This window comes from Moschus berezovskii, chromosome 1 (assembly GCF_049115385.1).
Source record: "Moschus berezovskii isolate FMDL1 chromosome 1, NW_MosBer_1.0, whole genome shotgun sequence".
Lineage (NCBI taxonomy): Eukaryota > Metazoa > Chordata > Mammalia > Artiodactyla > Moschidae > Moschus > Moschus berezovskii.
In genome coordinates, this window is record NC_142460.1 from 143,683,827 (window position 1) to 143,708,310 (window position 24,484).

General features: G+C 35.0%; 1 non-coding gene across 1 annotated transcript; it reads right to left on the reverse strand.

Moving 5' to 3' along the window:
* Positions 1–1,131: 1,131 nt before the first annotated feature.
* LOC129553691 (small nucleolar RNA SNORA70) lies at positions 1,132–1,265 on the reverse strand. Its single transcript, XR_008685506.1, has one exon. It is a non-coding gene; the product is annotated as a small nucleolar RNA SNORA70 (small nucleolar RNA).
* Between the last annotated feature and the right edge of the window lie 23,219 nt (positions 1,266–24,484).

Consider the following 24,484-nt stretch of genomic DNA (forward strand, 5'->3'; position numbering starts at 1 on the left):
AGATCTCAGATGTTAGATCCTTAAAAGAATAAGGAGTTGTTATCTTTATTTTTCGGAGTGTGTATATGGTTTTGTATTCATTTGTTTATGCTTTTGTTTTGAAGAGAGATGGTCAAAACATTTGTGTAAAACAAGTGCTTATTTGTTGAAAGAGTCTACTTCTTTATGGGATGAATGTAATAGTGAATTTTTGAAGGTTTTTATAATTCCAAGTCATAGGTAAAAGGCATTTAAAAAATCTAAAAATGAAATTTATATACCATTGTTTTTAAGGGTAGGCACTTTCAACATTTCACTTATCTGTTGTGATAGAGGTAGCAAAATATAAGTCATGCAGATTCCAGCTCCATAGGAAAGAGCTTATACCTCAGTGTCTAAAGGTGGTATTTATATATCATGGCAAGAGGCACTATTGAAATATTGGGGATAAGTTAGAAATATACTTTTATTATTATTGTGAATAATAAATAATAGATACAAAGATCTGTAAATGCAGATATTCTTAATTTAGATCATTCTGGTATTGTCAAATACAGAGATCTCATGCACCAGATTTATCAATGGTTCATTCAGGAACTATTACATCTGATATTTAACCTACAAATTTGTTAGTAGACTTGGACCTTGTGCAGTGCAATTTAAAATATTCAGTAATTTAAATATTATATCCAATCTCATCATATGCTAAGCAAGTTATTGACATTGTATCTGTTTCTTGGTTGTTGCTTTTTTTTGACAGGAAAGTAGAATTCATTGGTGGGCATGATTAAGAAGGGGACAGTGCCAAGGCTGTCATGAGTCCTGAGGGCCATGATTAGGGATATATTTGACCTCGCAGCCATCCAGTATGGACTGTTTTTCTGCCACCGTGTTTTTAAATTCATCCACATTAAACTTGGTAAATTCCCACTTCTAGGAGATGTGGACCTTCTGGTGGCCAGGGAACTTGAAGTTGGCCCCGGAGGACCTCAGTCACATTCTCCTTGTTCTACAGCTTGGTATGATGAACGTTATGACTTGGTCAGTATGGACCTTGGCCACTGTGACTTGGGGCTTTCTAAAGGTACCACACATACTTGTCTGGAGCCTCAAGTGGGGACAGCCGATTAATCATGAATGTCCACTGGAAAGAGTTGTCTCCAAGGTCCCTTAGGGCAACCTGTATAGGCAGCAAAATGCCTACACTACGAAGGAGGCTGCTGTTTGCAGCCATTGCACACTGAGCCTGCTTGGGGAAAAGAGCACAGTTGGCTCAACTCTTGTTTGTTTTTTTCGTCAATATATTGTCATTTCATTTGGTTGAGTTTCCTCATCTCAAATGACTTGGTTATAAAGACCTGTGTATTTTCCTTAGTAATTTTGCATAGCTCATTTTAAGATAGAGACTTTCACAGATATGAATATATAATTTTATAAATGGATCTCTCTTGAGGATGTGCTGAGAAAAATGAGCTGATACAATGTTTTTATACTCTTAATCAGACATCAGAATGACATGCTATCTTCAAAAGGTAGCATGAAACAATTTTCAATAGCTATTACTAGGCATGCTCTTTCACCAAGATTATTATAGAAGCAGTCTTGCTAGGAAGCATTTATGTAACAAACCATATGCCAAGAACTATTTGTTGATTTAAAATATGAGGGCTGAGTTTTTGAAGAGGAGATTTTGGTCTGCATAAATTTACACATGCAATTGCATTTTCCCCATAATTACCTAGTCATGCTACAGACTGTCAACCATAGAACTCATTTGCTTATTTTTTTAAAGATTTGATGACATATTTTTCTTCCTTCCTTCTTTTTCAACAAACCAAAGAAATTTGTGACTGCATTTCTTTGCTTCATGTTTTGTAAAATTCTGGGCCAACAAAATTTCTCCTTTCCACTTTATCCTTAGAAGGGTCCCCATTTCCATCAAATATTCTCCTTAATTGAACAATCAACTTTATAAAATGCTTTGAGAAATAACTTAGAATAGTAAGTCATCAACTGACAGTCGGTAGTTATTTTATATATATACATATATACTGTATTTAAAATGTTACTTATGTCGGAGAGTGTTTTGCCTACGTTCTCCTCTAGGAATTTTATAGTTTCTGGTCTTACATTTAGCTCTCTAATCCATTTTGAATTTATTTTTGTGTATGGTGTTAGGAAGTGTTCTAGTTTCATTCTTTTACAGGTGGCTGACCAGTTTTCCCAGCACCACTTGTTAAAGAGACTGTCTTTTCTCCATTTTATATTCTTGCCTCCTTTGTCAAAGATGAGGTGTCCATAGGTGCATGGATTTATCTCTGGGCTTTCTATTTTGTTCCATTGATCTATATTTCTGTCTTTATGCCAGTACCATACTGTCTTGATGATTGTGGCTTTGTAGTAGAGCCTGAAGTCCGGCAGGTTAATTCCCCCAGTTCCATTTTTCTTCCTCAAGATTGCTTTGGCTATTCGAGGTTTTTTGTATTTCCATATAAATTGTGAGATTATTTGTTCTAGTTCTGTGAAAAATATCGTTGGTAGCTTGATAGGCATTGCATTGAATGTATAAATTACTTTGGGTAATATACTCATTTTTACAATATTTATTCTTCCAATCCATGAACATGGATTATTAGTGTCCTCTTTGATTGCTTTCAGTAGTGTTTCATAGTTTTCTATGTACAAGTCTTTTGTTTCTTTAGGTAGATATATTCCTAAGTATTTAATTCTTTTCGTTGCAACAGTGAATGGAATAGTTTCCTTAATTTCTCTTTCTATTTTCTCATTATTAGTGTATAGGAATGCAAGGGATTTCTGTGTGTTGATTTTATATCCTGCAATGTTACTGTAATCATTGATTAGCTCTAGTAGTTTTCTGGTAGAGTCTTTAGGGTTTTCTGTGTAGAGGATCATGTCATCAGCGAACAGTGAAAGTTTTACTTCTTCTTTTCCAATTTGGATTCCTTTTATGTCTTTTTCTGCTCTGATTGCTGTGGCCAAAACTTCCAGGACTATGTTGAATAGTAGTGGTGAGAGTGGGCACCCTTGTCTTGTTCCTGACTTTAGGGGAAATGCTTTCAGTTTTTCACCATTGAGGATAATGTTTGCTGTGGGTTTGTCATATATAGCTTTTATTATGTTGAGGTATGTCCCTTCTAATCCCACTTTCTGGAGGGTTTTTATCATAAATGGATGTTGAATTTTGTCGAAGGCTTTCTCTGCATCTATTGAGATAATCATAGACCCACCTCCCAGAATATTGGAAATAAAAGCAAAAATAAACAAATGGGACCTAATTAAAATCAAAAGCTTCTGCACAGCAAAGGAAACTATAAGTAAGGTGAAAAGACAGCCTTCAGAATGGGAAAAAATAATAGCAAATGAAGCAACGGATAAAGGATTAATCTCCAAAATATACAAGCAGCTCCTGCAGCTCAATTCCAGAAAAATAAATGACCCAATCAAAAAATGGGCCAAAGAACTAAACAGACATTTCTCCAAAGAAGACATAAAGATGGCTAACAAACACATGAAAAAATGCTCAACATCCCTCATAATCAGAGAGATGCAAATCAAAACCACAATGAGATACCATTTCACACCAGTCAGAATGGCTGCTATCCAAAAGTCTACATGAAATAAATGCTGGAGAGGATGTGGAGAGAAAGGAACCCTCTTACACTGTTGGTGGGAATGCAAACTAGTACAGCCACTATGGAGAACAGTGTGGAGATTCCTCAAAAAATTGGAAATAGAACTGCCATATGATCCAGCAATCGCACTCCTGGGCATACACACCGAGGAAACCAGAATTGAAAGAGACACATGTACTCCAATGTTCATTGCAGCACTGTTTATAATAGCCAGGACATGGAAGCAACCTAGATGTCCATCTGCAGATGAATGGATAAGAAAGCTTTGGTACATATACACAATGGAGTATTATTCAGCCATTAAAAAGAATACATTTGAATCAGTTCTAATGAGGTGGATGAAACTGGAGCCTATTATACAGAGTGAAGTAAGCCAGAAAGAAAAACACCAATACAGTATACTAACGCATATATATGGAATTTAGAAAGATGCAAATGATAACCCTGTATACAAGACAGCAAAAGAGACACAGATGTATAGAACAGTCTTTGGGACTCTATGGGAGAGGGTGAGGGTGTGATGATTTGGGAGAATGGCATTGAAACACGTATGTTGTCATATGTGAAACGAATCAATAGTTCAGGGTCAATGCATGTTATAGGATGCTCGGGGCTGGCATGCGGGGATGACCCAGAGGGAGGATAAAGGGAGAAGGGAGGTGGGAGGGGGGTTCAGGAGGGGGAACTTATGTAAACCCGGGGCGAATTCATGTCAATGTATGGCAAAACCAACCAATATAATATTGTAAAATAATTTGCCTCCAATAAAAAATAAATTAATTACCAAAAAAAAATAAAATAAAAAATAAAATGTTACTTATATAAATATAAATTATAGGTGCCTATAATACAAATATACCAACATAAGCTCAAAATATGAAGAAGCTGTAGTAGCAATGAAAGCCTTTATCCAATAGTACCTTCTTATATTAAAATACAAAGAAACTGCAATAAAATATGGGCTAATTCTGTGAAGGTATGATTTTGTAAATTAGGATATTACATTGTTCTTTAGTCTTGCTTGCTATAGGATCATTAAAAGTTGAAGACATTTGAGCATTTCCATGACAATTTTTTTTTTTTTTTAATGACAAACTCTTCCTCCACCACCACCACTAGCAAAAATTTGTAACTTGGATACCAGGTCTTTTTAATGAAGCTTTTGAGTCTTACAAAATATGATTAATCTGATTAGTGATTCAGCCTCCTTTTGTGCTTACATTATCTAACACAAAGAGCCCCCCTACAGGTTAAAGTTTAAATGTGGATTACCAGATAAAGCTAGTCCTGACGAGGTTTCTATGGTGCAAGGAAAAATTGGATTTGCTTTTCACCTCATCTCAGGCTCTGTCATCCTGGTTTTTGCCCTGTTCCCTTGTTCACAGCAAGGATATTAATTTTGTAGTAAAATCTTTAAGCAATTATGCAGATAGCTCTGAAAAAGCAACATACACACACAATAAGAGAAGCTTAACTGAAAAATGGACCCCAGATATTCATTAAAAACAGATGGCTACATTGCCAACAGCATAACTTTGGATGTTTGGCTAAGCTGGTATTAATCTGCCACAACATGAAGAGAAGATGAAACTGCTGATTACAAACTATGTATTGCTTCTACTTTTTGCTTGCAAAAGAATACAATGATGATTTATGGCTGCCTTTTAGATAAATGTCCCTTCCCCAAATTACTTACTCAAAAGTGAAGTAATATTTTAATAGTCTTAACTATCACTGAATCTTCATGTTCATTTACAAGGAACCAATAAAATACAAAGAATCATGCCGTTTTAAATTTTTTCTTTTTCTGAAATTTCTTTGGAAGTAGACGAAAATATTCTACTTAAAATTTGATATTATGTAAACTTTCTTTTAAATCTACTGAGAATGGGAAATAGGTCTAATCATATTTCAAAGTCAATATAAAATACGATTTTGCATTTATATAATAAAGTAGTTAAATGTACGGCTATTTATTTGAGTTATATTCTAAGCAGAAACCGTGAAATTTTCGATCTAAACAAAATCAGGAAAAGTAAGGCAGAAAAGTGTTTGGCCAAGTCTTCCAAGTTAATTCATGTAAGGGAATGCTATGCAACTGAAGCAGCACCTATAAAGGGCAAATACAGAAGGTATATATTTTTTCATTTATGCATGCATGTGTACTAAGTCACTTCGTTTGTGTCTGATTCTTTTCCACCCTATGGACACCCTGGCTCCTCTGTCCATATGATTCTCCAGGCAAGATTATTGGGGTGGGTTGCCATCTTCCTCCAGAAGATTGTCCCAACTCAGGCACTAAACCCTTATTTATTTGTATAATTATCAAAACAAAGTGAATTATTAAAGAATATCATACCTAAAGCTAACTATATAAATAAACATATATGTATATATATATACTTTATATATATGTATATACTTTTATATATGTAGCAAGCGATAGATAAGTTCTAATGAATTTCAACCAACTTTTGTTTTGTAGGAGAAATTCAGAAATTCATCTAACTAGAAAAACACTTTCAGGACAGAATTGCCCTTACTATGTACATACTGAGTCATACTCAATTGTAACATCATGAAGACAGATATGAATGCTGTATCTAACGACTAGTTGAAGCATCTTGACATTATTCTGCTTCATCTCTGCATGAAGATTAACTGGGCATGAGTGTTTGACAGAGGTCCTTGTTACTACTAAAGGGTTCATTTTTATCCCTTGTAGGATAAAATAGAAAGGAACCTGCAATATAGCACAGGGTGCTCAGCTCGGTGCTCTGTAGTGACCTAGAGGGGTTGGGTGGGGAGCAGGTGGGAGGGAGGTCCAAGAGGGAAGAAATATATGTATACATATAGTTTTATTGTACAGCAAAAACTATTATAACATTCAGTTCAGTTCAGTTCAGTCCAGTCACTCAGTCGTGTCCGACTCCTTGTGACCCCATGAATCACAGCTCGCCAGGCCTCCCTGTCCATCACCAACTCCCGGAGTTCACTCAAACTCATGTCCACAGAGTCGGTGATGCCATCCAGCCATCTCATTCTCTGTCGTCCCCGTCTCCTCCCACCCCTAATCCTTCCCAGCATCAGAGTCTTTTCCAGTGAGTCAACTCGTCACATGAGGTGGCCAAAGTGTTGCAGTTTCAGCTTTAGCATTAGTCCTTCCAATGAATACCCAGGATTGATCTCCTTTAGAATGGACTGGTTGGATCTCCTTGCAGTCCAAGGGACTCTCAAGAGTCTTCTCCAGCACCACAGTTCAAAAGCATCAATTCTTCAGCGATCAGCTTTCTTCACAGTCCAACTCGCACATCCATACATGACCACGGGAAAAACCATTGCCTTGACTAGACGGACCTTTGTTGGCAAAGTAATGTCTCTGCTTTTTAATAGACTATCTAGGTTGGTCATAGCTTTCCTTCCAAGGAGTAAGCGTCTTTTTATTTCATGGCTGTAATCAGCATCTGCAGTGATTTTGGAGCCAAAAAAAAGAAAGCCTGACACTGTTTCCACTGTTTCCACATCTATTTCCCATGAAGGGATGGGACCAGATGCCATGATCTTTGTTTTCTGAATGTTGAGCTTCAAGCCATCCTTTTCACTTTCCTCTTTCACTTTCATCAAGAGGCTTTTGAGTTCCTCTTCACTTTCTGCCATAAGGGTAGTGTCATCTGCATATCTGAGGTTATTGATATTTCTCCCAGCAATCTTGATTCCAGCTTGTGCTTCTTCTAGCCCAGCGTTCCTCATGATGTACTCTGCATATAAGTTAAATAAGCAGGGTGACAATATACAACCTTGATGTACTCCAAGCAATTATACTTCAATTAAAAACACATTTATTGTAGAAAAATGTAAAAGATACACTAAAGAAAGTTATGATAATCTCTAATCTGACCACTCTGAGATGACCACCACTAATATTTTTATACATATTTCAAGATATTTTTACTGTGTATTTAAAAAACTGCTTTTTTTCCTCCTAATAATCTATATGACTATCAATCCATTGCTTCTTTTGTGGCTCAGCTGGTAGAGAATCTGCCTGTAATGAGGGAGACCTGGGTCCAATCTCTGGGTTGGGAAGATTCCCTGGAGAAGGGAAAGGTTACCCATTTCAATATTCTGACCTGGAGAATTCCATGGACTATATAGACCATGGGGTCACAAAGAGTTGGACACAACTGAGCTACTTTCACTTTCAATCTTCTCCTAAACCTCATTTTACTGAATCCATGATATTCCAGGCATAGATAATCCAAAATTCATTTCATCAACACTCTATTGATGATAAACAGTCTGAAAATTGTTGTTATTTTAAAATCTCAAAGATCATATATAAGCTAAAATTTGTATAAAACGTGTTACTGAGTTAATCTCATTGCCCCTTTTTCACATCTAAATAAAAACTTGTTTTCAGTTCAGTTCAGTTCAGTCGGGCTAAGGTATATTCATGAAAAAAAGCAGATTCAACAGGCCCTTGTGATTAATTCATTTTTTAAAAAGTACATTTACAGTCTGGATAAAATATCTTGTTGCTAATGGAAGCAATCACATTGTGTTAATAACCCTAAACTATCTTTCCAATCTAATTTCTATCATCCCGGCCTGGTTTTTCAATCACACAGATTACTTGCCATCTCTCCAGCATGCCCTATATTCTTAAATACCAGCAGACTATTGAAGATATAGTTCCTTTTAATAGCCATGGATCTGCACTCCAGTCCCTCTACTAAAGCCTACCCTGTCAACCCATCATTTCTCCCCACCTATCATACTGCTATTTAGCCGAAGGTGCTGATCTCTTTTTGGGGCTCTTTTAATTGAAAGGATTTGTTCATCTATCTGTCTTGGAGACTGTAAGCAACTTTAGGACAGGAACTAAGTCATATTCATTTTTGTGTTTTTTGTACTTAGCAAAGTGCCTGACATCTAACAGGCATTCTACAAATGTTCACCAAAATTAACAAAACTTGAGGACATTTGGATAAGAAGATAAAATTAGAAAAATCACAGGTAAGTCCTGACCAGCGTTGCCCAAGGCTCAGCCAACTCTTGTGGCCTCGATGTTATTTTAAGGGATAAGAAGATGAAAATGAACACACGGCCGTGACTGCTTTGTTGCTCCCTTGCATCACATGAATGGACCCAACCTGTCTGGACTCACGCAAAAAGGAAACTGTTGGTACCAACTGAGTGGGGGAATGAGGGAATGAGGTTAAATTCTGAAGCGGAAAAGAGGCAGAATAGTAACTGAATGTGAATTTCACACTTTTTGTGATTGCTGCCCTCTCCTACCCTTAAGAACACTCTTCTTTGAGCAGAGGGAATGTGGGGGGACATAGCTAAGGAATAACACAGTTATTATTACCAAATAACAGAAAAATCTAACTCATGGACCAAGGCTCACTTGTAATCGTAGACTATATATTGTGTGACACATCATGTGAGTTGCTGATAATTGTGGTGAGATCAGTGGCTCTGCAAATTTCAGCTCCACTTGCCTTATGAGATGGACCCCCTAAAAGGAACAGGAATGATCCTATGAAACAGTCTTTCTCAAAAAGAAACAGTCTTCCTTCTTGTTATTGGAAGGAGGAAGAAAGCAACCCAGTAGGTGAGGGCATAGGATTCCCAGATGGCACTAGTGATAAAGAACCTGCTCGATTCCCGATCCCCTGGAGGAGGAAAAGGCAACTCACTCTAATATTCTTGCCTGGGGAAATCCATGGACAGAGGAACCTGGTGGGCTATGACACACGTATGGTGAGGGAATGGGGCAGAGAGTTGTCTCCTCATTGTTTATGAAGCTGCAATGTGTGATTTTCAACTGCCTTCCAAACTATATAACTATTTATGCACAAAAATCTCCACCTAGAATAATAACCTTATTTATGTATACAAGTCATATGTTTTATAGTTTTTATTTTCAACTAGAAATTAGTCATATCTTTTTGTGTCTCATTTTTAAAAACAGTCTAGTTTAAACTGGGGAATAAGAATTATATATCTAGCTACGAGCTTAAACAGCCAAAATCTTCACTGGATATTGACACTTTTCCTTAAATCCTCTTCTCATATCAAGATGATTTTTCTGTATTGCTATATATCATGACAAGAGTGATTAAATATTTTAGCAATATGATGATTCAACTGGCACATGTATCAGAAGCAATTTCTGTGGTTTGAAAATAGCATTAAAAAATCTTTCATTTCAGTAATACCAAATGTTTCTTTGAGGTTAACATCTTGTGACAGGAAATGAACAGAGCATTAAAAAATAGGCAACTAGACATCATATGAAAATTTAGTATATTTTCCTATAAGGAAATTTCTTTATGCCGATATTTACTTTAAATTTCTTGGTAAATAAAATGTGTTATTTAGAATTCAATAAGAATACCTATAAAGAAGGTATAGCAAACAAATGATGTATGAAACATTATTTTTAACTGAAATTGCTGCATGAACAGCTTGTGGGTATTTTTAAATTCTTGGAATTCAAGTTTGACTATAACAACAATGTCTGCATTTAAAGAAGTAATGAGCTATTTAACCCATCTTGAAGGGTAGGCCAGATAATTTGCTTCAGTGATTAGGGCCCTGTGCAAATAAAGAAGAATCTACAATCCCAAGTGGAAGGCAAGCAAATAAATCTGTTCCATCTAGACGCCACTAGCAATATTCCACATTCTCCTCAGCAGTACCAAACACACCCTCACGTCCTCAGCAACTCAATCCTACAGTTCAACAAATCAACTGGAAGCACATTTTGTACTGACAGTAGTAAGAGATTAGATTTATGTAGCAAGATGATCAGAAATTTCTGCTTTTATATTCTTCCTTTATTTATGCAGTTTGGTATTTAATTAATAGGTTTGTTCACTCGCCTTGTTGTAAATGAGATTTGATGATGCTCATAGGAAGAAGTACTGGAACATAAAAGAAATTAGTTTCTTATACAGTCTATTTTCCCAAATCAAGGCATTTAGAAAATACTATGAAAAAGTCTAAAAGTATTATGTAAATGCTATTATGATACTTATTTTCATCACAACAATTATTAACTAACCTAAATTAATTTTTTTTAAACTATAAAGGAAACATTACTGTCTAGATGATGGTGTTAATACACACATATATTCTCATCAAGATAATTTTATGTGCCCAGCCTCATCTCCACCAGAGAAGCCATCAGTTGGATTCTCTAAAAGCTACTGGTCTCATTTCATACAATGTTACCTTAGTGTGTTTGGCACAAAGTGTTTGGTATGGTGTGGCAGAAGAAAAACCACCACACTTGTTGTGGCCACAGGTACAATTCTGGGCAGACAACACTCTTCCACAAGACAGACTTCAGAGCTCTTTGCTGTTCACAGCCTGCCTGCAACTCCTAAGTGGGAACTTAATTTCTTCTCTATCTAGTCAGGAGAAAAAACTCATACAAAGGGAAAAGGTATCTTACTTTCATGTCTGGAGAGTAGAAATCTTTAGCACTTTTCAAGAGTAGCTAAACTGAATATCCTCTGAAGACACTAGAGAGAGAGCAATTAAATTACAAAATGCCATGGGCCTCGAGTGCTGTAGGTAAGGTTGGATTTGACTAATAAACTTTTCATGATTTTAAATTTGAGTTCTTGTGCTAAAAATCTAAAATGTCTCTGAAGGCTAGTCACCTCGCTTAAATACGTGAATCCAGATGGATGTGCCCTGAGAGGGCAAGGGTGGACGAGGGAGAAGTGAACAGTTCAGATCGCATCGAAAGGATCTGTGATCACTCAGACATTCCCAGTAAAGCCGGCTCACCCTTGCAGGCCTGACTGAGAATCTAGAAATGTCTATTTTAATGCAAAATCTTAATTTCAGATGTTATGAATTAATTCAATAATAATAATAGTAAATCTATATAGAACAAACAAAATATGCCCATGGGTTGCTTTTGGCTCATAAATATGTTTTCCTGCTGAAAATTCTGCGAAAACTAAGTGTGGGCTTCGAAGTATCAGATTTTGTGCCTACTAGTGTCTCCTGCTATTACTGGTACTGCGTGGTGATTGGCTGTATAAAATAATTAGACTTATTTTGGCAAAGCATCTTTGATTTGGAGCTAGAATATTATGAGGTTTGCCAAGACATACTACAGTAATGCTCTATTATATTTCATGATGGTATTTGATCAAAAATGCAGATATAATAATCAATATGTAAAAAGCTTACTTTTATCTTTCTACTCCTTCTGTTACCAAATGGGCTTTGTTACTTTCAGCAATCTGCTTACTGATGTGGAAACAAGCTTTTAATTTTATCACAAAAAATGTGAGGAACCAAAATTTTTTAATATCTTAAAAAGAAAATATTAACACAGACATAATTATAACGTGAACAACTTTATTTACCATTATGGCCAAGTTGAAAGTACTTTACTGCAATATTTTATTTAATGCCCAAAATTACCTTAAGATGTGGGTGTTATTATTAATTTTATTTTATAGATGAAATTACGAAATACTTTTTACTAGTTTCAAAACATATATCTATTATTATTTAAACATTTTTAAGCTCTATGTTTTTGTCCTTCTTAATAACTGGATTCCATTTCCAAATATGAGTGAGGTTTCATAGAGAAAGATGGTATTTGAAATCAGAATTGAAAGGAAAAGGCATTTCTACTGTTTGTCCACAATGCTAACATCTAGTTGAATTTTTCATGTGTGATTCTGACCTTACTAAGCTATGTTTTTTATAAGCATTTGTTTAATGATTAACATTATTATAATATTGCTTAGAATATTAAAATATCACAAAGAAATTATAATAATTGTTGTACTTTCTCTTTTATACTCAGATTTATTCCAAAGAAGAGTATTACCTTTTTCTCTATTACATATATTTAAATGATATAAGTTGGCATATTTTAAAGTATTTGATAAATGAATTTCAACTATATGTTTATATAAAATATGAGAAGTATCAGAAATTTTAGAAAGCATTTAAAATATAATAGCAATATCTTTCTACTTTATTAATTGGCTTCCAGTCAATTATAGCAAAATTGCTTTTGAGCACAGCTGCAAGTTCTCAGTTTGAATAACCATTTTATATGATTTGAGGAAATTTAAATATGCTGTGCTTTTTAGTATAGACTTTGCAACATATATGGATGGAAAAATTTACAATTTAAATCACATGGGTAGCAACCAGCTTTTCATACAGAAAGTGATGAAAGTACAGGCGTGTGGGAAAATTTGACAAATCAAACTGGAAGATTCACAACTTAAAAGCTTAACTTTTCCTCCCCTCACCCATAATGTTGACCTTGGTCTGGTCTGTTCCTCTCTGATTGTCTGAATTATACTCTCCTTCATGGATGATGGCTTCTTATTAAATTATTTATTGATGTGGCTGACACTGGTTGAATAGATTCATTAAATTTCACAAGTTGTTGGAGTCTAGTTCACTGGAAAAAAAAAAAACCCTCTTTAGACTCCTTAAAGGACAAAAAGCATCAAGTTTTTTGAGCTCTTTTAAAGCATTAATAAAGCATGAAAAGATATGACATCAATCCTACTAAAACACAAGAGAAAATGAATGATGTTACTGTAAATCTTTACATCAATCACACCCAATACTTGGGAAAACAATATAGTTTTGTTTGCATTTCAGAAGTGACAAACAGCTCTTGTGACTGGCTTAACATAGTCACTTTCTATTAGTCAAGACCAGAAGCAAGTCAGAATTAAAATGTGGCCCTGCGTTGCTAGGCAGCAGAGTTGTCTTGACATGGTGGTTAGTTTCCTTTTCACTGAATGACAACAGTGAAATGAAAGAAGTTTTGAAAAACTTGATAATGGTTTTCAAAGGAGGAGGATAATTGGTGGTGCTCGCTTGTGCAGCTCTGTGTGGAAACTTTCAGGCGTCTGTGAGAGAGGACTGTCACTAAAAATTTAAACTCTTGTACACAAACTTGACCTAGAGTCTTCTCCAGGTTTTGGCGGTTCATTGTCAGAACACCCCTCTGAGACCAAGGGGTGTAGGATGAAAGCATTAAGACAGATGGGTAAAGCCCCAAAGGAAGAAAGGAATCAATAGTTGTGATTTAATCCATTGGTGAAAGGGAGGAATTAAGTAAAATCTTAAAAATGAGGAATGTGTAAAAGACCTTTCACCAGCACCTATGAAAAAAATGTTTTAATGGCATGGCAAGTTGCATTAGAACAGACCTTGGCATCAAATGTAGGAAACAAAGGTACGATATCTTTGGTTTAATATGCCCCAGATAAAACAATTGCCTTGATGCTATTTTTTGAACATTGTCTAGCTTAATTCAGAAAAATATCCCCAATGTGATAACTCCCAAAACATCTGTAAACAATTCCAACTGAAGACTCTGCTGTCTGTGGTAAGAACAGAGCCAAAAATAGAGCATATACGTAACCAAAAAAAAACAAACAAGAAATTCTAAGCAAACAAAAGACACACACAGAAAATACACGTTGCTCACAATTTCATCCCAAACTACCTAATGCAATAACATTTTGTTTAACCATCTTTGCCGTTAATTTACCCAGAATTTTAAAAACTGAGCAAAATGAACTAATATTGAAAGAGGGGTCCAATTAGTGTTGGATTAACATTCATGGTTATTTACAGTTGTTTTTGTACTTGTTCTTGTGCTCTGACTTCCTAAAATTTCACAACCCAAAGATTTAGAAAAATGGGGTTGTTTAGACGCAAAGTGCAATGAAGTGGCTGTGACCATTGTGTAGACACCACCTCTCTCATTATACCCTCTCAATCAACACTCAGTACACAGGAAACCGCAATAAAGCCCATCTGCCACGGTTAATCTGCAGGCAAACCCACACCCATGTCTATGCCCGTTACTCTCCAGCCTTATTATTCTCAGATCCAAAGCTTCATAAGGGATCAGCCAAAGTCCATTAAAGTAAATAATAGCTAGAAATGACAGGCTTAGCAAGGATTGGGAGGAAGTTGAAGACCAATCTGAGCTCTGAGCTCTGATTAATAGAGAAAAGCATTAGGAGAAAAGGGGAGAAAAATGACCTCAGCCTGCTCCAAAGAATTCCTGAACCTTCGTTGTTAGGGCAAGTGCTACCATCTGAGACGTTAGTGATCCTTGAATTTCCTTCACTTTGATGCAGCTCAAATGGGAAAATTTTGAAGGTTCAGCAAGGCCCCAGACCTCAGCTGGAAAGCTGTCTGGAGTCAACCCTGTCAAAATTCTCTTGTGCAAAAGAAAGCCTTTATTAGCTAGATTGCCACAACAACAATAACAACACCCACAGATGCCCTACATAGTCTTGGAAGGAGGAGCTTCTGCTAGAGATTACAAATGCATTTATTATTTTCTTGCACATAGTCATTTTTAAAAGTCTTCGAACAGATGTAGTAAAATAAAACAATAGAGATTCTTCAAGTGAATGCCTTTTAGGGACTAGGGATTTAGTCTGCTGGTAGGGAAATGTGTGTGTGTGTGTGTGTGTGTGTGTGTGTGTGCATATGTGTGTGTGTCTGTCTCTCTGTGTGTGTAGGGGCATGGTATTCAAATATTTATTCAGTTTCATCTTGAAATATGATGTTTATTTTCATTGCACAACACAGAAAAATCCTTCTCAAGCAGTTCAAGCATTGTTGAATCATAAAATGCTTCAGTTATTTCAACTGTGCATTTTATATAAATTGACCAGGAAAAAAATTCCAAATTAGTTTCAAAAGAGTTTTCTCTGTCCACCTTTTAAAAAAGTATTTTGGCAGTCTCTGATAAATTTTCTAATGAGAGGAAATACACATAAGTGTATTTGGTTTTCAAATGAGACATTTTTGAATTTTGGAACAGTTTTGAACACTCCTTTGAAGAAATCTATACCTGGTGGATCTATTTGTGATTGGAAAAAAACTTATTTCATGTCTTCTCTATTATTAAAAAATGACTCGCCTTGTAAATAAAAATACATTATTTTTTTATGAAGAAGTGAGAGTAGTAGAGTTCAAAAAGTGTGAGGGCTCTTTAAAGTTAGAATTGAAAAGTAACAAAGCAGCCCCTGCTTGTCAGAAAGCCCTGTGTGAGGGAAAGAAAGCATTTGGCAGAGGCAGCAGGTATTGGGGAAACACTAGTGATTTCTCAGGAAGATAGTAATGGTCCAGATGAGGACTTGGTGTCAGGAAAGCTCACCGAATGTATTCCTTGTGCAAGTTGATGTTGTAGCGTGCAATTTTCATAAATCAAATGAAGAGGTCATGTAAAGAACCATAGTTAAAATGATGCTTCTTCGCAGATATTGCTGATAACTTGGCTAATGCACTGTTGATGTGCACGTGGTACAATTTTCATATTTTAATCTTAAGTAGAACAAGAAATGACAATTACGAAAAGACAAAATAGATACCACCAACAGCTGTAATTGCTATCCAGGCTGCTCCAAGATGGGCCAAAGACACAGTAAATCAATATTAAGTTCTCCACAAATGCAGGTATCACAACAAGAACATCATATAACATCATTATAAGCAAATTCTAATACAATTTGGACAGTCGTAAAGAATATAGGATGAACACAGAGAATGTGAGGCTGACATGTCCTCTACAGCTTCAGCTGGTATCTTAGAGGGGAAAAAATAATCCCTGGGAATCATGGCTATGTGTTTAGTTAAGTATGCAAGCTGTGCTGGTTTTAGTAAATGAGTGTGAGCCTCCTTTCCACAATTTAAAATGTTAAGATCATCAAGGGTTAAATGGTTCTGCCTCATGGAATTATAAGAAGTTGAAATTCAGTAGGTTTAATATACTAATGTTTCTGTCTATAACACTGCATCCTCTGATATTTTCTGTGATATTAAAGAATACCTAATTAAAACTGGTGGGTTAAGAAATCAGCTAAACTTAAGGAAAAAAACTATTAAAGATTAAAGGCAAGGAATAAATGTAACTAGAAGAATGAAATTTGAAACTGATACAAACCTTAGCAATAAGAAATGAAATCGGGAAGAGACAAATCGATAAGAAAACAAAAATATTGAGAAAAAGATATTATAAAAGCGATAAAAAGTGACAAATAGTTGACTATAAAATTTAAAACTTGCTTTTAAGAGTATTCTTTCAGAGTATAATGATTTAAATGCCTTAGAAAAAGAAGGTGTGATTTTATGTATATCTTTCTGTGCATTTCCTTTATGGAAAGTGAAATAACACATAACACAGAAAAAAGTGTTTATAAACTCTTATTGATCTTTTGTATTCTTTCAGAAATTATTTCACATTTTTAGAAAAATATTTTAGATTTCAATTAAGTATTCAAAAATTTTAAGTGAAGTGAAATGTTTAGTATCTATTTGTTCCTTATGTCCTCTTACTCCCATAACTGAGCACTGTTTTGAATGCAGTCTCTTCTGCCATTATACAAATATGCAATATAAAAAATACTTTACATCCTAATTTTCTAGCTTGCATAGAAATGCAATAAATATGAACTAAATTTGTATAATTTTGAGAACTATTTAGTACCAGAAAAGAAATAATCTATTAAAGACTATCAGTTAGAATCAAATTTTCTTTTGTGTATGTGGTAATATAAAGCAACAAAAATAAGTAAAACATCGTTTACTATGTAGTTTTATATTAATATTTCCATAAAATTTCATCTCTTTTGAGTACTGTCTTCATGTTACTATGTGGTTAGACATTCCTGGATTTCTTTACTATGTATACAAATAAAAAATTAAATGTCTGTATAATATATTAATATTTTTTGCCTATGTGTAATATGTTTCTGAGTAGTTAATGTATGTTATTACATATAACACAAACTGATCATGTACACTGTTTCATATAACATGTATAAATAAGCAACTGGATTTTATGACTTTGACATGCACATTTTTTAGTCACCCAAAGGCAGCTGAAATTTTGATTTCATTAATGGAAAATAAAATATTTTAAATAACAAACCCACTGTGTAAATAAGTAAAGCTGTAATTCCAAATGCTCTCCATTAACCTGTGTGATGAAGTTGATTTGTTATGAACTGAAATATAAAAATAGTTATCTTTAGGTGTATTGTGTTGTCAATGACACTTAAAACAGCACTCTTCTGTTTTTGATATCAGAATAGAATATTTAAAATGAAAAATGCTTTCCTTCTGCTTTTGCTTCAGAATCAGAAGAGAAAAGAAGGACCATCACTTGCTTTCTCCAGTAATGACAATCTTCAAAGAATGGACATATGGCTAAAATGTTAAGGCCTTTGTGCTATCCATAAGGTGTCTCCAACCTTTAAATCTCTAGATTCCTTCCCTCCCCCATTCCATGCAGGGTGAATCTATATGACCACATCATTACATTTGTAAACTTCAAAGACTTTTGTACTAATGTAAATTGAAAGTAGAGGCTTCATCAAACTTAAATATATTTATACATAATATTATTTTGTATACATAATATACAAATCATAGCTATATAGTATGTATATCACAGTATGTTTATAATATAGTACACATTGAATGAGAGTTTTCAGCAATTCTTTTATGAGTTATGCTTGAAATCTGACCTCTTAAATAATGATACAATATCAAAAACAGGAAAAAAAGTTTAACATAAAAGCCCATCCATGATCAAGATTTAACTTTTCGATAATCCTATCATCCAGCTACAAAAAGCTCCTCCAAGTGAGTAAAAATACAGTGAGCTACACATCTCTGCAAATATCTACACATACAGCTAATTCCTAGATTTTACAGACTAAAGCTATTGGTGAATAGCAATGTCTAAAGCTCATCTCATTATGAACTGCAAATATATAACTAAGAATAGATGTCATTTCAAAGAATTCCAAGTACAGAAAGTCTTCCTAATTCAAGGCCATGGATGGCATATCTCTCTCTGAACACATAAGGAGAATGTGAAAGAGAATCTGTGTGTATGTGTGTGTTTAATTGGAATGCTGTTTATCCCACTATATCTTACCACTATGTCTCTTTGGATAACAATCACAGGACCCAGATGCTAAGGGTAAGTGATATTTTCCCACAAGCGGTTTCTGGCTCCTTGGCAGACGTGGTAGGCAGTTGTGTTGGCAGCCACGGTGCTGCCTCTGGCTCTCTTGTGTGGCTTTGCTGTTGAAGTGATGCTTGGCCTGCTCTGTCCTCCTGGATACCATTTCCTCCTGACAGCCCTTGGGTTTTGTGAAGCTTTATTTTGTGCAAATCCCTCATGCAATCTCTGGATGAACCCTCCTCCAAAGGCAAAAGAGGGCCTTTCTTTCTGGTTGTGTCAATGATCAGCTGAATTACTACCTCAGGTACTCAGGAAAATCCAAAGTTTTACAATATTTGTGACTATTTTGTTTTCATTCCTGAACACACCATATCCCAAGCTAATGGCCAGAGTGATGGCCAAATGATTTTGTATAACTGCTGTGCTTTCTGATTTTTATGTTTGAATACATGTGATTTTTAAAAGACTTTTGTTTCCCCATCTTCATTATCATGAATAATCTTGGAAGTTTTTTTTTTCTCTCAGATCACTGATAACAGCATTATAAAATATCTCTTTCAAGAAACACAAGGAAGGCATTTTGTGATTTTACCAAGTGCAATTAGCAGATGAACTATTTAAGGAAATAAAGTAGCCTGCTTCTGATATCAATACAGAAGCAATATTTCATCCCCTGCATGCTTGTAATCTGGGTGACATTTTGAAGCATGTGCTCAAGTTGTACAAACAAAGGCACACAACAGAGCCAAAGATGCTTTCAAAGACACCAATATAACTGTCTACTGCATAATTTGTGAGGCATTTTCACATGTTTCCTTACAGTGTTATCACAAAAGTAGTCATAAATGTGTACCATGGATTAAACGATTCCCTGGTTCACCATATGCCTGACCACAATCCCCATGGCAAAACAATATTTTTGGAAACTGATAGCCGTATTTTCTTTGTAATCTGAAACATCAATAAAGACCCCGAGTTTTCGGAAAGAAGTATCAGGAACATTTTCCATGGAAATACCTATTCCAGTGAAAAGTGTGGAAATTGATTTCTTTCTATTCTGCCATGTTTAATCTCACGTGACTATAAAACTCCCAAATAATTGATACCATGTTTTAGTGTTTAACAGGTAAGTTGGACGATACAGGTACTGTAGGGGCCTCTGGATAAATATCTAAAGCAGTTTCTTATTAATTATCTGAAGAGCTGTGCATCAATATTATAAATTAAGAACAAACATATTTTAAGAGACGTGTCACTGAAGCTTCATAGAGAAATGAAGGTCATACCTCTCCTCAATAGCTATGAATCTGTCTTGACAAAGTTTGTTTTTATGTGGAATCCTCTCTATGCACAGAGAATGTTCTTATTGTATCCAATGTTCTGCAAACCATGTGCTTCTACCTCAGGAAAAATTATCACATTCCAATGTGACTCCAATGTTTCTTTCTGATAAATAATAAATCTAGGTTCTGGAAGAGCATTTCTTGTAAAATTAGCATAAAATCTCAGATTGTTGACAATTGGGCTATGAAGTATATATTCTTTTTTAAAAAGGATCAGCTTTGCTCTTTTCTAATTAAAACATTTAAGAAAACTTCAGAGAAATAAGCATTTCTGTTAAATATTTTGACTATCCATCTTTAGTTCTAATTGTGAAACATGGCACTTTCAGAAAGACTACTGTTAAATTTTGGACTTTTACTATCTATGCTGTAAAAGGCCCTACAAGATCGTAATTACATATCTATACACTATTCTGTTAAGTTAGAACACATTCTTCTTTTAGCAACTTTTTCATTTTCATAATTGAATATTTATGTCATACAGTTTGGGTTTTTTCTCTCACTTATAAGGTTTTTGGGAATGTGGAAGAGTTGAAAAGATAATTGTGGCTAAAGTCCGTTTTACACCAATAGAGTCTCTAGTAGCATTCTCTAAAATAAAACTAAAAAAACTATTTTTGGTTCTGTTTATGCCAGTAGGTGTCACTATTGGGACTTTAAGGTAGTGATCCCAAACCATAGAACAGAATTTGCAGGAAAGAAGATCATGTATTATCTATATAATCGAAAAGATAATTTACTGAGCCATGCTAACCAAACTGCCCTATAAAAAGAAACGATTGACTAAAATTTTATCTCAAATAAACATGAAGCAATTTGAAATGTGAAATGACCCTACTGAAAATATGCTGGGAGTAATCCTGAAGTTAAAGATATATCAATCATTGTAAAGAAAAAATAATTTAAGAAACTCTGGATAAAATTTAAGAAACTGGAATAGTATTCTGGTGTCATTAGCCTTCTAACAATATTGAATATGAAAATATAAATATTGGAAAACAAGGAAAGAAGATTTTTTTGCCTTTTGAAAACTTTCAAAGTGACACTTGTGGAGTCAGGCAATTTTTAATGAGGAAAAAGAAATATGAATTTCCCTATGCAGAGACAGATCATATATATCCTCATCCTAAGAAATATTAAAGAATATTAAACTTCTGGTGGAAAAATAAAAATTTTTTTTTTTTCCCCAAAAGTTGCTGTAAAACAGAGACGTTCCTGGTCTCATCTGATGAAAGCATGTAGTGATATTTTCATGTTAAATTTCACTTTGAGGAAAGTCTATTTGCTCCATATTTTTCACTATAACTAAGAAATCTTGGCAGTAAACTTTTGTTTTGCAATTAAAAAATAATCTTTGTATGCTTTCATTTTATCTAAAGATTTTATTTGCTAGTTGAGGGAAATATAGAGGTATATGTGGGAATAGTGTTATTACCCTCCTGTTCAACACACACCATGTCAAGAAGTATAATTTCCTATTAGAATAGTTTTAAATGTCCAGCTTGCACGAGAGTCTTATGTACAAAGTTTAAGAAAAGAAATAAATGATGTGTTATTTCTTTGTTGAAAATCTTAAGACGTCTCGCAACATCCTAGCACCTCGTATATCAATTCCAACAATCCTTTTATTACCTGAAAAAAAAAAGAAGCAGATATGCCAACTTCAGAAGTGTGACTGCTGTTATTCAATGTTTTGTACAGTGTGTTCATAGATGATCCATCTTGTGTGCAACTTTCCAGTAGAAGCTGAAAGTCACCCTCTCGCTTGCTTGTGTAGGACCCACCATTCCACATGGGCAACTGCACAGAGAGACACTCACCAGTAGAGGCCTCTCTAGATTTGCCTTCTGGTTAAGAACTCAGAAAGTGCCTGGCATCCGTGGCAGTTAACACAACTACTTGAAAAGATTCTTGTTGCATAGGGAAAAAGATCACTCTTTAATGCCCTTTTAAGTTCCACGATGTTGATTAATGTTGCCCTTTACATTAATGATGTTTCAAGTAAAAGAAAACAAATTTAAAATGGATCAATTCTATTGAGGATGCATTAATTAGACAGAGACACTGCCATATGCTCTGGCTGGAGGGTTTGCTGGCCTTTCCCTTGTAGTTACCTGTGTAAAACCCACCCTATCCTCTACATGAATGCCCAAGCTGAATAGCCATTTGAATGAAGGCTTTAGTTTGATTCGCCATACAAGGGGTACTGTGTCACTGTGTTTTCTTTCTAGGAGTCACTAAGTGATTTCTATATCTGTTGTCATGGTGATATAGCAAAGCAGGCGAAAATGGGGGCAACTTCAGGCTTTTTCCTTACCCTCTGCACTAAGATGTTGTTAGCAAGTCTATAAAACATTGGGCTTTCTCTGAGCCTTCTTTTTGTTCTCTGATTGTCAATAAAACTCATTTTAAGGGTAACAAGGACATCTAAATGTCATCTGTCACAGTGTTAGAGAGATTAAGTTTGTTTAGGGACTTGTGCTGGACAAAGGCCACTATTTGTTCCGCAGACACAAAGCAGTGTTGGCTATCACCACTCTTGATTTAGGAGACCCAGCAACCATCGAGGAAGTATCATCTCAGTTTCAGGTGACAGAGAGGCCTTATTGACAGAATGGTGTTAAAATGACAGAAAAAAAATAATTATGGTTTAGAATGAGAATCTGCACTTGCGTGTCCCACTTCCCTTTGGGTGACACCCCAGGCCTAAAGTCTCCCCTCTTAGAACTGAAGTAAGAAAACAGCTCACAAGAACCACAGGCCTGTTGAAAAATTCAACATATACACCTGATAGTCCTTGAATGAATGACAAAGAGGTAAGAAAGATTTTGCAAGGGAAGTCCAACAAGAATATGGACTGCATTAATGCAGCATTTGCTCCATAATGAGGCTAAATGGAACACACAGATTAATGAAGACATTGGTGTTATTAAAATTAAATCCTGTGGTTCATATGCTTTTCCTAATAATGAACATTGTGGCTATTGGAGAGGAAGAACAGGATTTTTTTCTATTAATTTGGCACACATCCCAGATCTCATTCAACCAGAACCTATCCCCTGAAAAAGGCATCCCCTGGCCTTTATATGCCTTCGCTTTTCTATCTTATATCTGTGTTAATTTGAGAGGAAAAATTTTCCCTTTATAAAAAGACTGGAGCCTGGGTAATAATAAAATAATTTTAAAACTAGGATGTTTCTTCCAACATAGAGGATGATCAGGAAATAGATAAAATGACACACATGTAATTGGGGGGTACTCTCAGGACATCTGCCTGCACTATGGAAATTGGTACAGAGATCATGGGGCTTTTGGAGTCTGGTCACATGAATGCATATTGAATATTATTTTATAGGAAATATTAATGGTAGTGAGGGCTACTATGTTAAAACTTAGATGAACCTTTATAAATATTGAATGATGGAAGATCCTTTGTTTTGTAATTTATTAGGTCTTGACAATTTGAATTTTTATGAAATATGAATGAAAGTAGAATATTATGACTCATTTTTTAATATCCCTGTGAGCCCAACCCACATGTAACACACTTGTGTTTACCCAAGCATAATACTGGGACCAGAGTTCACATTTGGAAGGAAAATGTTAAACTCCCTCTTGGTTCAGTAGAGAAGGAAATATGTGTATATATGTATATATTTTAATCCGCTAAACTTTGTTACCTTAACTCATGCTTTCTCAAATCTATCTGAAAATTTTTGAATTTAGTCATACTGAGAAAAAGTCTGGCACACATATATAGCTGTAAATGCTGTATATTTCAACTATTGGACAGATTCCATTTTAGTTGCATATTTGGAGTTTATGATGAAGATAAACTGATAAACGCCAACATCAAGGACTAGACTTTGTCAGAAAAAAAATCCTTGAAGTTGCATAATCACACATTTGTAGACATGTTTGTAATATTAAACATGTGCAACTACTAAAAAGAGCTATAGCAGGTTTCCCCTTCAAAAAAATTCCTGGAGCAAATTACCACCAAGTCAGTGCATTTCTTTTTTTAAGATAGAGAGATTTGTTCTACACAAATTAATGAAAGCAAATACAGTATCGAGATGCTTTTACATCAATATTATGGACCTAGATGACTTTTGTTTAGTATCTTAATAGCTCAGTCATTTGTTATTCATTCAGCCACACATGGGACACCAGGGTGTTATGAAGGACAATACTCTCGGGGCATTTTGAGTTCAATTTGTGTTTCTCTACTTATGCAGAACATGTGTTGGCATCAGCAATGGTTACAACAGGGGAATCACAATATGCACTGAGTTTTTACCACACTGTGCTGAGATAATTTTCTGTTTCTCAACACAGTCTTTGGAACAGCTGAAGTACAGTTCTGGGTCACTTTTTAAACATAGATATATGCCTTCTTCCTTGTTTTAAACCTCTTATTTCTTATATTCATTTAAGTAAAGAGTTATATGAAAGAATAAAAAAAATAAAACCCTAACAAAAAGTGCACGAAGCTTCAA